At 39.8% G+C, this 15,283-nt stretch overlaps 1 long non-coding RNA gene across 1 annotated transcript; it reads right to left on the reverse strand.

Moving 5' to 3' along the window:
• Nucleotides 1-2,592: 2,592 nt before the first annotated feature.
• LOC146663408 (uncharacterized) lies at nucleotides 2,593-4,949 on the reverse strand. Its single transcript, XR_014912938.1, has 3 exons — nucleotides 4,820-4,949; nucleotides 4,441-4,477; nucleotides 2,593-2,998 (listed from the first exon to the last, which is right to left on the reverse strand). It is a non-coding gene; the product is annotated as an uncharacterized LOC146663408 (long non-coding RNA).
• Between the last annotated feature and the right edge of the window lie 10,334 nt (nucleotides 4,950-15,283).

Below are 15,283 nucleotides of genomic sequence, written 5' to 3' on the forward strand. Positions count from 1 at the left end.
TTTCTTTACCTCTCTCTCAAAAAATCTCCTCCCCGCACCTCCACCTGTGAGTGTTTGTACTTGGAGTTGAGTTCTCCTCATCTTTATGTGTGTTCTCCCTGGGATGCACATACAGATACAGTGTACAGTTTGGTTCATATAAACTGAACATGTTGTGAATCAGTGAGCCAGCAAGAAACAGACACAGAAAAAGGAAGTCTATTATTTCCTAGTCAGCTGCTCCAGCCTCTGTAAGAGTTAGATCATTATCCTGAAGAAATCCTGCAAGCATATCATATCAATTCAACAGAGAACTGTTAAGATTATGTTTTTCCATAAACTTCAGGAAGGCACCTACACTCACTGACCCCTATTTTGCCTTCAGAACTGCCTTAATTCTTCATGGCACAGATTCAACAAGGTGCTGGAAACATTCCTGGAAACATTAGTGCATACTGAGATGAACGCATCGCACATTTCATGCAGATTTGTCAGCTGCATATCCATGATGGCAATCTCCTGTTCCACAACATCCCAAAGGTGCTGTGTGGGTTTGAGATCTGGAACCATGTTTCCATCTGTGACCCTACCATCTGGATGTTGCCACAGAACCCGAGACTCATCAGACCAGGCAACATTTCTCCAATCTTCTGTTGACCTGGTGTGGTCTTCTGCTGCTGTAGATCATCTGCTTAGAGGTTTGACATGTTATACATTCAGAGATGCTCTTCTGCATTCATCTGCTGTAACAACTAGTTAAATTAGACTCAAAGCAGTCTGTCCATTCTCCTCTGACATCACCCAGAGAACTGCAGCTGATTGGATAGTCTCTCTTTTTCAGACCATTCTCTGTAAAATGTAGAAATGGTTGTGTGGCAAAATCCCTTTTCCTCCCCATTCAGACGCTCAGTTTAAACTTCAGCAGGGCGTCTTGACCACGTCTACATCCCTAAATGCATTGAGATGCTGTCATGTGATTGGCTAATGAGATATCAGTGCATCAAAATATCATCTCAATCTCAGACGTACTTTCCACTCATTCTTTTCTGGTTATTATTAAAATATATATAATTTAATTCCTCAATGATCCCTCAGTTTTTTCCCCCTATTATTTTTGCACTCTTTACTGCACTACTCTTCTCTGCCTACTGTACAGCCTACATGCATCATGTGGCTGAAGAAGAGAAGCACAACCTCAAATCACCAGCAGGAGGCGCTGGATGATAAAACTTCTTCCAAACATCTTTTCTTTTTAATGGTTAAAAAAGTTTCTTTGGTATTGGAGAAAATTAAAATAAAAGTGAACGAAGTAAAATTGTACTAACATTAAAGTAATACGTGATGTGCAAAAATATTCAAAACCTTTCATCACAGTTGTGGTTTAATATGCTCAAGGAGGGGTCCGATTAGGGAAATAAATTCGGCATATATGCGAGTTGACATCCCACCCACAGAGAGGGCTATAGATGACCTTTATGGGCCTTTATCATATGCACAACATTCAAGTTTAGCAGTGGAGGAATTAGCAAGATGCGATTGAGGACAGGGTCACTTTCATCCTAGCCTGCTGGGCCTCTGTAAAGACTCCACACAGAGATCAGTGTGTGAAGATTAAGCCACATCTCCTGAGCAAACACACTGATAAATGTGTGAAGGGGGCCTCTACAACACAGGACCACCAAGCCCTGTGTGTCCCCCAGCTGTGTTTACCTATCTCCACCGGCCTGGTCCCCCGATCCTTCAGAACACCCACCTATCTAACTAATCTGTAGGTCACAAGAACACAAAAGTCTTCCCTCCTGATTTTAATTGAAATGGACACAATATCAGAAAAACTTTCACAGTTTACTGCGGGAAAAAAACTTTAATAAACTCAACGTAATAGTTTTTTTGTTTGTTTTTTTAACAAGTGAGAGTCTATTTAAAATGTTAATGAATTGCACTTACATCTTAACTGTGTGATTTTTCCACAATAAAATAGGTGTTACATGTCAGCAATAATTTTATGTAAGAAAATCTGTTGTATGCACTGTTACAGGTTTGTGAGGAATCAGTATTACCTTCTTTCACATGTATTTTCTTATTTACTTAGATTCCTTCTTTATTTGCACCCAGTCCAGTTTTCTCAATGCACATCAGAATTCTGTCTTTTAAGAAAAGATGATAATTATACTCTTATAATATATCTGTAGTGTTTGTCTGTACAGCAGGGATGGCTCGTTACTTTACCCTGGAGCAAAATGATGAGGGACAGTAACACTTTCTAATACGGCCCATATTAGAGCCCAATATGGCACAGGCCATAATCTTCCCTTTTTACATCTCTATTTTTATATTCATTGTGTTGATGTGCATGATGGATGTTTTATTGTTCGGTTGTCTTTTTATTAATTGTCCTTACCAGCATACTTATCAAATAAGCAAAAATAAACATTGGAAAATTAGGCCTACACTGCAAATAAATCATATCTGGGACTGCATTCCCAGAAATGTAAGTGCATTTGATTTGCAAATGCTTTGGTCATTGTTGAGTTTTTGCAAGAATAAACATAAACACACCCTCTTCAGACAATTTTATTAAGGAAATTTGAAAGGGATTGGCCGTAAGAAAGTACTCGATCAGTTTTCTGTGCATTTCCCAGGTGTAAAAATCTATGTAAACAAAGTTGCATGCTAAAAAGGTGGGAGAAAGTGAATAGATTTGGTGCTTATCAATTAAAATGGTCCGCTGTGTTTAAAGTATTCATTGCTTACATTTAAACTCCCTCCATCACAGCTTTTCACCAACTCCTCCCATCCAATATACCAACCGTCGTCAACCCCCCCATCAAACCCAACGGCTGCCCACTGCACCAGCTGGCCGCGCTTCCAGTCACCTTGGCAACGAGACCAGGAAGTTGCCCGGCTCCTCTGGCACAGCTGAAAAGCTGCCACTTCCTGATTGAGTCTGGTCTTTCTTTCTCTGTGTGTAGTCGTTTTCCCATTTGGCAGTGGTCTCCACTATTTAGCGCCAAAAAGCCTGAAAAGACAAAAAGAAGAAAAAAAAGGGGGGTGAACACAATCTCCTTAGGACTGAGCGAAACCCCAGGTTCAAAACGGGAGACACAAAAGCAGCATTTATCCACAGTGGTGGCTCTTAGGTGGATTTGCTCATTTTGAACAGACAAACGTTTTATAGACTTATGGCAGTTTCTTCAAGTGGGTCTGAATGCAACGTGTACAAAACAGTAGAGAAATAAATGCACAAAAAGTAGTTCTACTTTGTTTTCTATAAGAAGATCAACACAGGAAAAGAGTAAATTATTCATGTTCTCAGATATATGTCTAAAAATGTTTGCAAACACGCTGCAATCTGACTGCTTATTCATGCATAAATGAACACACATCAAGCTCTCTGTTAGAATTTTCCTCTTCATGTCCATTGAATTAGCCTGCTCCTTTGGTCAAATGCATAAACTTGAAGATCCATCAGGTATTTAACGTCACTTCCTGTTTCACCCAGCTGGATCTTTCTGACCTGAGACACATTTGATCAATTTGTAAGAAGTTTATATTCCCACAATAACACAGATGATTTTTATTTTTTGCCTTTTTTCACAAATTTGGTATGAGTGGCCCTCTGTGTGCAGGACGTATCTTCATTTGACAAATAATTAAATGAAGTGGTTAAGATCAGATTCTTCCTTAGACTGGGACAAAAAAAGAGAGATCACATTACTCCACTGTTAGCAAGCTTGCACCGGCTCCCTGTGGATTACAGAATCCAAGTGCACTGTTTGTGTTTAAAGCCTTAAATGGTCTTCCACCTGCATGTGTTGGATATACAGCATGCATATACTCCCATATGGTCTATGGCCTTCAGCTCAGTTAATCCTGATCATCATAATTCTTGCATAGTCCCACACGTATTTTAGTGAAAAGTAATTTAGGCGTTACTGATACTGTAACAACCAAAAAATATAGATTAGTTATATGTGCCAATAACTTATAAAATAGGGTCATTGTTGAGTGTGATCCTAATAACAAAATACAAAATAAAATGAGCTGCATTAGCGCTTGCCACCAAAATTATTTTTGATACCAGTGAAGCACCATATTTTTTTATGTTATTTGAATAGGATTAAATGTGGGTTGCATTGGGTTTCCTCTGGTATTTTCCTCTGGCCTTGTCAATAGTTTTGTAATCATTAAAAAAAAAAAAAAAAGACCAGCTGGCTTTGTAAACGTGCCTTTAATGCATCTTAACTCTAAACATGCTAAAGTTGCTAAATTTGCCTCCTCAGGTTAAGAGTTAAATGAGGGATATCCTACTGCTGCCCCACAGGCAAGTAAGAGAAAAGCCAGAGATACCAGAGGAGTCAAAGGTCATCCACACACCTCTGCAGCCCTGATTAAACTTTCTGACAAAGGGAGGGGGGGGGGGGGGGGGGGGGGGGGGGTGAAACAGCTCATCAACTTTACCTCCTAAAAAGATGGATCCTGTGTCTGGATCCGGGTCCTGCACAAACACAAACAGGGAACAGAATGTGCGTTATTAACGAGCATTGAATCAATCATTGCAAAGTTTAAAAAAATAACCAAAAAACTCTTTTAAACTCTTAATAAACCAAATACTAAAACTCTAAATAGCACATGTTTTTCATGTTGTCAGACTAGTTGCAACTATCTCCATATATTCAACGTTTTTCTCATCATTTTACTCAACTACGCTGAAATCAAAGAGTTTGTTTTGGAAATCTGCAGTGTTAGTCCAACAATCTTTCACACCCTGGGGGGTTAACAGCTGACTAGCTGAAATACCCTCACTTAAAAAAACAACAAAAAAACACACACACACTACCGTGGATTGATGTGTGATGGCTGGGGATGGAGGCAGCTGCTCAGTGGTCTGTATAATAGGACCGAGATTTTGGAGGGAAATCAAACCTGCTGTCTCAGACTACTGCGGGGATGCACTGGGAAATTCATCCACTCTTAATTTAGCACCGCGTTAACTATCAGCATTGCTGGCATCTAATTAGGAATAACATTTTATTTTCTCTTTTCTGATTACAGGCTGTACAGGGACAGACTGACTTTGTTTTAATTATAATTAACTTTTCACAGTTGTAGGCTAATTCATTACATTATCAACTGAAAAGCAGTTGTTCTGGTAAAGCTTGTGCAGGTTACCAGTGATGACTAATCACTGTATTTTCTAACTTTGAAAACCAATGGGGATCTCCACAGGAGAGAAGGACCCAGCAGGGGTACCCAAAAAGTGACTTTCCCTCCCTGTGTGGTGGTTGTCTCTGCCTTTGTGCAGCTTCTCCCTTAACTCTTCAAATATCCCCTCAGGTCAGGCACTCCGGGGTCACTGGTCTCCACCCTGTCCCCACCCCCACAGCCCTATCCAAAACAATCCAAAGGAGCTAAAGCAGCCATAATGAGCCAGGGGCTACGCATGTGCTGCATGTGTGTGTGTTCGGGCTTGTTTTAGTATATGAGTGGGGTCCCAAACTGGGCACTCACTGGGGTTAGAATTGTGTTAAAATCAGGGTTATACATTTAGTTATGATAGTCTTATAGTAGGGGGCTGGAAAACGCATTGTATATACGTAAAGTGACAATAAAGATAGAAATGGAGATGCCTTTCAGAGGAGTCAGACACAGAAATTCAGACACAGAAATGGAAACCATTGCTTTCCATTTGTTTATTCTGGAACTATATACAAAGACAAGTACATGCACGGAGAATCATATTTGTTTATTTATACATAGCTCTTAAGCAGCTTTTAAAAAGCTCCAGTTTCATTTTTTCTTTTCTGTGGATTTGATTAAGAAATTTCACAAACTAGATTTAACCCACTGACCTCTGCAAAGCTACAGTGAATGTGAGAGAATAGTTAGGAGCTAACAGCTAACGTTGTTAGCTAAGATTACTCTTCAATAACTTTTACTAGATTAAATAAAATAAAGAAAGGACAAAATTAGACTGAATATTTCTTTCTCGTGTAATGAAACTGTTCCTGAAATTAAATGATATAAACAGCCATAAACAGCCAGAGCCAAGAACAAGAACTTGACTGACTAGTGTTTATTTTTAGCTAGCATGTTAGTTATTAGCTTGTTAGCAACATAATATTAGCTCACCCTGAAAGTATACACGATTGCTTTTATGCTGTTGTAGGCATTAAGATGGATAAATTAGTTTCTCCTATGGAAAACTGATATATACATGTTGAAAAAATTTGGAAAGTATATAAGTATATTTTAATGTTTTTGATTTAAATCATATGAACACACTGAAGTCACACACTATAACTAAAAATGGTAAAAGGGAGCATTACTCGCATTACTTACTGGTTTGCATTGCTGCCCATTTGAACCTCAGAAATGCAGCTTATGATCATGCTGTGTTTTTCATTGTGCATTTTCACCACTACAGAAAAAAACACCTCATCTTTAGACTGAAGCCTATCAGCTTATTAGTGGCAAGCTACATAATGCTTACTGGGTACAAAAATGAAACTATTTAGTGTTGGTATCCTGTGAGAGACTTGCACATTAGAATAAGAGGCCTGAAAAAAAAATCTGTTTCTTTAAATGGACATCTGAGACAAAGTGGTTGAGGAGCCAAACAATGCAGCAACCCAAGCCAACATATCTGATTGTTAGAGAAATGATGTCCAAAATGAACACCAACACACTTGGGAGGAAGCTCAGAGTTTAGGATTGTAACCACAATGAGTCACAGAGAAAAATTTTGAAGCCAAAGTATGGTTTACAGTGATTGGCTTTAGCCTCAGTGACACACCTTAAAAACACACGTTTAATGATGTATTCTTTCAGCCATTACACATTGTCCCCAGGCTTTCATTACTGTTTTTTTCATGCACCTGATGATTTGTTTTCCTGCCCTGAAACGTACCACAGTCGTACCAAGTCTCCCTTGCAAAATAACCAACCACCATGAGAGTTACATACTTAAATAAAGATTGAGTAAAAAAGAATTCAACAATAATTAGCCAGCTTTTAACCGAAAGTGGATATCACAAAGAAAGGAATGTTGCTGTGATAGAGGAAAGTTTGGATGACACCATAAAATAAATACATTTCAGACACTCAGGAAATGCTGGGAGTCATTTCAGAACTGCTCGAGTGTAAAATTAACTGTGCTGGTGTGGACTAATATAAACACCAGCATAGCTGAATGATGAACACACAACATGTTCCTGTGTCAGCTGTTAATTATTAGATTTGGATGGAATCAGTGTGAGAAACTCTGGATTATTCTTTAAGTGGCTGATTTGTTTTCCCCCTCTATCTTTTACATAATCCATCTTTTCTCTGTTAACCTGTGGTAACAATACTTTCCATTCTTAACCAGGTTAATACAAACTGCCTATCAGTTCTTCATTAGATGAAGAATGCATGGCCATTAGCAGACACCGAGTTTGGCCTCTATCTAAAGTTTTCTGTGTGAATAGAACAAATACTCGTCTCTTTAGTCTTCCCATAACAATCCAGCTATTTGTTGTCATGTAAAGTTGCTGAAAAGCAGCTTGTCTTGATCCTAGAAGTGTGTAGTCGGCAGATCCTAAATTGGACGGTAATCAGATCAGTGTGAGGAGTTTGACAAATGACCGATGACAAGCACTGGACCCTGGAGGATGGGCGGAGATGCTGGGGGTTAAGGCTGGGTAGGGTCAGAGGTTACCTTTTCAGAACTGCTCAATCGAAGGGCCATTAAATCCCATCTTTGTGAAATTTCTCAGCCTTGGACTGGTCGTCCCCAATCAATGCACCATCTATACCGAGCGAAGGCGAGACGTGGCCTGTATGTGAAGGAATGAGCAGGCCAACATCGTAGCTTCGGCACAGATCCTGGAGTCAGCAAAGTTTGTGGCAATTACTGTGGCAACCTGGGGAGCAACTAACCTGGTTTCATAGTCATATATTGAGCCGTGGAGGCCACACCAAAATTGTCCGTGTGGATTCCAATGTAAGATATTTATAACCCGATGAGATGCTTTGCAGTCAATGATTGACTGATAAGCGCCACTGCAGCGATGCTTATCAGTAGAATGAATGAAAAAGCCTTTGTGATCGTATTTTAAGGGAAGATTTGGGGTTTTTTTGTAACTTCTCACTGTGTGTTATCTCATGTGTAAAGTATGTCGTCTCTGGGGCGTCTTGTCTCTAGCTTTGTTTTCCTACGCCTGCCGTCCAAATTTCCATCACAAACACCTCACCCCGAGTGACCCTTTGCTTTCTGTCTGTTAAGAGCCCCTGATTAACCCGCATACATGTGCAGATAGGGCCCAAATCCTTCAGTTGGGACCAAGTATGAATGTGTGTTTTAGTGCGTATATAAGTGTGCGTGTTTGTGTGTGTGGGTGCGTTCGTGGCATAAAGAGGAATAGTATGAGTGAGTGTGTGAGCTCATGCATATGCGTGCACGCATGAATGTGTCAGGCAGTTCAGGACCATACTTCACGCTTCTAATTATTCAGCAAGTTCCCGCTTCCTCTTCTCGATCCCTTCTTTGCTTTCTCACTTATCTGCCCTGCACAGTTGACTGCAGAAAGAAACCATGTCTATTGAGGAGTCACTCAGTGAGAGGACAGACTCAGTTTTGTCTTCGGTCGTTCCCCTCCCCTCCATCAGCTTCCACTGTTCATCAGTGGCGGGTCAGGCAAATAACCACTTGGAGCTGTGAGATAAATATTTATCGCCTTAGCTATGCTTTGTGGAATTCATAATATCCTGCAAAGATCCCATCTTCTTGTATGAAGTGTAAACATATTGTTCATTATGTCCAATATTTGACATAAAAATAGACTTTTTAAAAAAATAAAACCAAGAAAAAACTGTGTTAAAGCTAAAAAACTGAACCCTTCTGCCACCTGTTGTATACATTCAAATACACCTGTTACCACGAGAACATCCGAGGCCTGCGCACAGCTATACCCCGAGGGGCTGGTGATATGATACCCCTGAAGTAAGAGGTGTGCGTGTATGTGAGAGAGACGTGGAGGGGGGATGTCGGGGTTTACTGGAGCCGGGGAGACACCAAACTTTGTTTTTGGCGGTTCCCTCAAGGGCTTCCTCCCCTCAACAAAGGCAAGCTCATTTGCAACAGATGTATACATCGTTGAAAGGCAGGTTCATTGATGAGTTGGAGGACACTGTAGCGCAGGTGCTGAGAGAGCAAAGGGGAGGGCAGGGCCATGTGCAATGGCATTTTTAAAAAATTAGATCAAAAGGGACTCGGGGGACGAGCTGCAGGTCACCGAGGAGTCTGAATGGAGTTGATGAAAGATGGTGAGAGATAAAGGAAACTCTGGATGCTGATTCGGTGCACAGTTATGCCCCTACTGAGGCTCTTTTCAGAGATTTTAATTGTCACCTGGGGGCTGAAATGCGAAGATTCTCAAGTTACTTCTAAGACTGGACGACTGATCCGTAAATCACTTAATTTCATTCTTTTAGAATTACGGTTACTTGATGCGGTCACTTTTACTGTCACCTGCCATCCTCTGATGTTTTTCTCAGAGTGAATAATCACATTTTAATGCACAATAAAACCACAGCATGTCACAGTGCGTGCAGCGGGATTTCGATAACACTGGGGAAAAGCAGACAGCAGCGACCTCAGATCATTATAATCAGTGCTGATTGAACGTAAAGCTCAATAAACAATCTTTGGGTGCAAACTTCACAGCATCCCAGCTTTGAAACCGTGACACCTAATCAACTTTATCACTTGAAACTTAAGACATCGAGGTGATGGCAACATTTCACAGCTGAGATTTAGCACCTGTTAAATTCTTCATTATTTTTAGTGCTACAAGGTCAAATGTGATAGACGAAAATGTAATCTTGTCACATCTCTTTGCCTTTTTCTGCCGAGCACTGATGGTGGAGGGTTTTTTAGGGTAACCGTGGCATTTTTGTGCACGGAGAGATAGCCGAGGGGGTTGTGGTACTGGCATGTGTCTATTGTCTGAGAGGGCCATTGTAAGAGGGGGTTTAAAGTTTAAAGTCTGTATGTGTCTCTGTATGCGTGCAGGCAGACTAATTATAATCTGCCCAGCCAAGGATGACCCGGGCTGACCGAACTCAATTCAGAAGTGGACGGAGTGCAGGGGAGGAGGAAGAGGAGGAGGAGGTGCTGAAGTACAGCCAAGCAGCAGAAAGAAAAAAAACCTGACCATTCAGTTCTTTTGTTTGGACGTTTTCAGCCTTTTACACGTGTTTCTGATCTGCTCAAATATCCTGAGACCTTGTGATTGTGTAAAAGTGAGCTGAGAGTGATACAGCGGGGACTTTTGATGCGTAATATCGCATAAAACTGAAGCAGAGTGAGATATTCTGGGGTGTAAAGACAATATTTGTTGCCATTTCTTTGTTGGTGACGCACATATAGTCTGTGAGTTCCATTAAAGGAACAGTTCGACTATGCTTAATTGCTTCAGAGGCAAGAGTTTGAAAAGAAGAATGACCCTCCCCTAATTATACTGGAGCCAGCAGCCAATTAGCTTAGCTTAGCCTACAGTCTAGAAACTCCTGCTGAATTAATCATTTTTTATACTTTGATCTTTATACAGATTATGGTAGGTTTAAAAAGATTCAGAGGTACTGAGTGTTAGTTTCATGTCTTTAAAAAGAGTAGACTTTCCTTTTTTTTCTGGAATTTATGCTAGGCTAACTAAGGTAAGCTAACTAACTACTTAACTACTGAGCTAACTACTTATAGAAACTTTAAAACATATTATTTCCTTAATATTAAATATTAATATTAATATTAAAGTAGTTTATAAAGTGTATTTCCATGACTTTCCTTAATGTAAGGACACAAAAATACATGTCTTATGTTGGAATATAGCCCATTTTCAAAATTAGGAACTTGTCCTGCGATCTACTGACAACGTTGTATCTATGTAATACCTGGTGGTGCAAAAAATCTGAAAATCTAAAAGTGCATATTTCCTGTGAAAGCAATCCCCACCACTCGGAGCGTGGACTCTTCTCGACTGCTATGCATCTGCCTTGACCGCCAAAACATAGCCCCTTTGTATATTCCCCCCATTGTATCCAAATAAAGGTATTCAAATGTGGATGTGGCCAAGTGGGACAACATCTGTCTTTCCCGTGGACATATGTAAAACACTACACGTATTGTGAATTTTGGAGGGATCCTGCTTCTTCCTAAGTTTTCCCTCCAAACTTATTCGGCCAATTAGAAGAAGTGTGGGGGGTAGAGAATCGGCACGCTAACACCGACAGCGGGGTTGCCCTGTCTGACCCCCAGCTGGGCTCCAGCAAACACACTGCCCATCAAACACATCCTGGCCTGATGCGCTATTATAGCGCCACTGGGCCGCTGATAACAATACTGTCATCTGGACTACAAAGAATGGGATTGGGAGATGCACTGGTAATTGCAGCTAATGAGAGTCATAAACGTAAAGTGAAAGAGGCTGAAGATGCTGTGCTCTAAAAGCTAACAACTAACGTGGGTTTCCCTCCAAAAAACAGGCAAAGCAAACCATTTGCAGACCTGATTTGGCCAATAAATGCCAAACAATCAAGACGAGCTCACCCACCCACACACTGTGATCTAATGAAGGAATGTAGTATTTGTAAAGGAGTTCGCTTTAATCTGGCTACAATCAAAAGCTGTGGCGCTGTCTCCAAAAGCTTTGTAGTCTAAAATTACCACCAAACCTCACGTACCACAGGAAACTTCCTGTTGGATTCCTCGGTGGCTACGATGTGTTTTTATTTGGCCCTTTTTCTTCCCTCCCTGCTGCTTACAATCAAAAGAGTAAAAAGAAAGAAGAAAAGACTTAACAGCGGCGACGTTGTGTTAAAAACCACTTTAAAGAGGAATCTGTTTACCCCCAAGCTCAGCTATTCCCTCGTGTTCGTTTGAGCACTAAAGAATGTGAGAATCTACACAAAGGCCATCGAGGCTGGCCGCAGCAGTGACGCTCTGCCTGTTTAAATCACTCTCAGTCCAATGACACTATCGTCATGTATTTACACTAAGATAAGCAGCTGGATCTGACCTGCTTGGAAGGATAGAGGTGGAATCTTTATCAGGCTTTAAGGATAATCACTCTTTATCACCCTGACACTTTTACAGGTTAACACTTTGAAGGAGCTGGGAGGGACAAGACACTAAAAACCACTTTCAGCTATTCCCTCATTCACAATAACTCACCACAGCAGGTCCACATATTTATAGCTGGCATATGTTGTTTCCATCCCCTTGAAATGAAACCAGGCAAATCTGCAAACTGCTACACCATGGAGCCACTACACGTGTCATTTCATTTAAATGAATAAAATAAATTAATGATAGGCTGGTGGTTTTGTCCCAGCGGTGCACAAAGGCTATCTAATAGCAGTGAAACCGAATGTCTGGAAACATTTATGATGGTTATGGAAAACAAAGTTATTATTAGATAACACCGGATGGTACTGGTATCATTATGAAGCCTTTACTGCTTTAATCAGCACTCTAGACCAGTATCTGGATCCATTTGAGAACATGGAAATACAGGTGGAGGCGGAAAAATTCCCATAATGACCATCTCACACAATTTAAAGCCCACAGGTCGCAACAGTAGTAACTTTAGATGTCCAGTGTAGCACAAAGAAGAATATTTCCTCTAGAAATGTAAGAGATGAGAAGGATTAAGTAGCAAAAAATGGTAACATGTAATTCAAGTACTATAAAATTATAGCAAAGAACCCATTTATTTTTTTATGACTCAAACTTTATTAGATTTTAATATACACAAAAAAAACCCCAGACCCCCCCCCCCCCCCCAAAAAAAAAACACCCAAAAAATAGCAGAATGGACATTCCCAGTAACAACAACAGAACAAATTGAGCATCAATGCATATTTCCATCCCCCCCCCCCCCCCAAAAAAAAAAAGCTATATAAATTCAAATTCAAATTCAAATTTTATTTGTCACGTACACAGTCATACACAGTACGATATGTAGTGAAATGCTTGGACAACTGCTCGTGACCTAAAGAAAACAAAAAAGGAAAAGGCTATGAATAAGATAGGAAATAGATATGAAAAATTAAAAAGGGTAAATTTAACTAAGAAGGAATAAAATATAAATTAAGGTTAAAAATGAAATAACTGTACAACACAAATTAGAATGAAGGGTAAATTTAACTGGGAAGAATAAGATAAAATATATAAATTAAAGTTGAAAATAAAATAACTGTACAACAAAATACACAATATAGAACTATATAAGAATGTATGAAGAAATCTAAATATAAATAAATATATACACAATAACAGCAGCTGTACAAGTATTAACCGGAAATGAAGAATATAGTGACCAGTGTTGTGCAAAAAAACAATGTGTGCAAAAACAATGTCCAGAAAGTAATATAATGGTGTAAATGGCGAGGAAGCAGTACTTTCAATGGAAAACCAAGGAGGCGCTTTCTCAGGGGGTAAGAACCAATGTGCCAAATGCCGAAGAGAAAAAGCATAATGATATAAAAGTAGATTAGGCATCCCTAACCCACCTCTGTCCACTGGTTTCTGCAGTTTTCTCAGATTCAATCTAGGCTTTTTATTATTCCATATAAATGACTTACAGAGCTGGTCAAACTGTTTGGTGTATTTCAAAGGAACATGGATTGGTAGAGCCTGCAACAAATAATTGAACTTAGGTGTACATACCATTTTGATTACGTTTACCTTTCCCCACATTGAGAGATACATCTGAGACCAACGATCAATATTAATTTTCATATCGCTGAGTAAAGGTTCAAAATTTATCTTTATCAGGTCTGACAAATGAGGCGGGAAGGTGATGCCTAAATACTTAATGCCCTTCTGTGGCCAGGAAAACATACCGGTTTGAAAAAGTGACCTAGGACAATAACTAGTTAACGGAAGGGCCTTTGATTTGGTCCAATTCACCTTATAACCAGAAATAGCTGAAAACGTATTTATTATTGCCTGCAAGGAGTTTAAAGACTTTTCTGGGTCTGATATAAAAAGCAAAATGTCATCGGCGTACAACATCAGTTTATGACAGTCTCTCCCTATACTGACACCTGGAAAATTGGGCTCTCTACGAATAGCCACTGCCAACGGCTCAAGGGCCAGAGCAAAAAGAAGTGGAGAGAGGGGATCCCCCTGCCTGGTTCCTCTATCTAGTTCAAAAGAAGGCCCTATTATTCCATTTGTGAGTACTGATGCCTTGGGGTGTACATATATAAGCTGAATCCAATTAATAAAGCTTTTGGTGAAACCGAAACACTCTAAAGTAGCGAATAAATATCTCCATTCGACTCTGTCGAATGCCTTTTCGGCATCCAGCGAAATCGCAGCTATGGGAGAATGGCTGTCCTGAACCGCCCACATAATATCAATTAACCTCCTAATATTATCAGCTGAAGAGCGTGAGCTTATGAAACCAACTTGATCTACATGTACGAGAGAGGTTATTACCCAGTTTAATCGATTAGCCAGAATTTTAGATAAAATCTTACTATCATAGGAGGTCAGACTTATCGGTCTGTAGCTTTTACAGTCAGTGGGGTCCTTATCCTTCTTTAGGATAAGTGTAATGATGGCTTCAGATAGTGAAGGTGGGAGCCTACCCTCTTGAAAAGATTCGTTATAAGTGTTTAAAAGCAGTGGCGCAAGATCTTCTGGAAAGGATTTATAAAATTCAGCCGTATATCCATCCAGGCCTGGTGCTTTATCAAGAGGGCAAGTGTTTAATAACTCCCACTATTTCTTCAACGGTAATAGGAGCGTCCAAATATTTCAGTTGATCCATTGTCACCCTAGGAAGATTTAAAGATAACAAAAATTTCTTTATATCACTCTCTGAAATGCTTGATTCCGAGCTATAAAGATCTTTATAAAAGTTACTAAATATTGTATTAATTTCTTTAGGTTTAAAGAAAAGACGTCCATTATCTTTAACAGCTGAGATCATAGCCATAGTCTCTCTCTGTTTAATATATCTCGCTAAGAGCCTTCCGGCCTTATCCCCTTCCTCGAAGTGTTTTTGTCTAGCACGAAATAGAGAAAATTCAGCTTTTTGTGACAGTATTGCATTAAATTCATATTTTAACTTGGTCAATTCATTCAAATTCAATGAAGAACGATCATTTTTAAATTTTAAATCAGCAAGTTTAATTTGACGTTCTAGATTTTGAAGTTTAGTAATATTTTCCCTCTTTTTAAATGAGGCATGCTGTATTATATAGCCTCTCAGGAAAGCTTTTAGTGCTTCCCATGCTACTCCTGCTGAAGGGG

This window comes from Rhamphochromis longiceps, linkage group LG8 (genome assembly GCF_057381845.1).
Source record: "Rhamphochromis longiceps isolate RC_006_pf linkage group LG8, R_longiceps_female_GT1.1, whole genome shotgun sequence".
NCBI classification, from domain to species: Eukaryota; Metazoa; Chordata; class Actinopteri; order Cichliformes; family Cichlidae; genus Rhamphochromis; species Rhamphochromis longiceps.